This window comes from Petaurus breviceps, unplaced genomic scaffold, assembly GCF_028583685.1.
Source record: "Petaurus breviceps papuanus isolate PSGF00001 unplaced genomic scaffold, PetGlider_PUasm1.0 76, whole genome shotgun sequence".
Classification (NCBI taxonomy): domain Eukaryota; kingdom Metazoa; phylum Chordata; class Mammalia; order Diprotodontia; family Petauridae; genus Petaurus; species Petaurus breviceps.
This window is the reverse complement of record NW_027186473.1, coordinates 12,007,519-12,008,483: the sequence shown is the minus strand read 5'-3', so window position 1 is coordinate 12,008,483 and position 965 is coordinate 12,007,519.

Sequence of the window (965 nt, the reverse complement as noted above, 5' to 3'; positions counted from 1 at the left end):
AGAAGAAGAAGAAGAAGAAGAAGAAGAAGAAGAAGAAGAAGAAGAAGAGGACTAGGACGACAAGGAGGAGGAGGAGGAGGAGGAGATACAATTCAGTTAGATATTTTTCACAAAAGTATCTAAGAGTAGAATTTGTCCCAAATTATGTAAAATACACAGAGCAGTACCCAGTGTACCCTATCACCTTTGCTTTTCTATATTTTATAAGATCCTAACTTTGAAGGCATGCTCCCACCAGGACAATCTGATAAAATTAGAACAGTAAAAAAGACATTTGACAGGATAGTGACTATATTTTATATGCAAGGATTTCCCTTACATAACCAAAGTCCCTGAAGACCTGTTATATACTTGCCCTACTGAAAATAATTTAGTTTCCATAAAAATAGAACAGGATCCATGTACATGAGCCACAATACAACATATAGCAAAAATGCTAACCCTGTTATCTTTTCTTTTTTTGCAGTGGCTTATCGCTTCTTTCTAATAACCAGATTTTTATTTGCTATTATTGGGGTTTTTAATCACATTTGGATGACAGTTATTGTCTGCATTCCAAGTAATATTGGGTACAGTTAGAAAAGGGATAATATGGATCACTCTAAAACTTTATTGGCATCATTACCTTTGGGTTCCTTCTAAACCAAATTCTCCACAAGAAGCAAAATTGGGGGCAGCTAGGTGGTACAGTGAATAAAGCACTGATCCTGGAGTCAGGAGGACCTGAGTACAAATTCAACCTCAGAAGCTTGACACACTTGCTAGCCATGTGACCTTGGGTAAGTCACTTAACCCCAATTGCCCTGCCTTTCCCCCTCCAAAAAAAAAAAGCAAAAAAACAAAAAGAAGCAGCAAAATTGACAAACCAAGGTTTCGGTCGTATTTTCTTTCTAATGTGACTTGACAGGTGAACAGAAGGAGAGGGATGGAGGAGAAACAAAGGAAGCAGAAAATCCACATAAAGA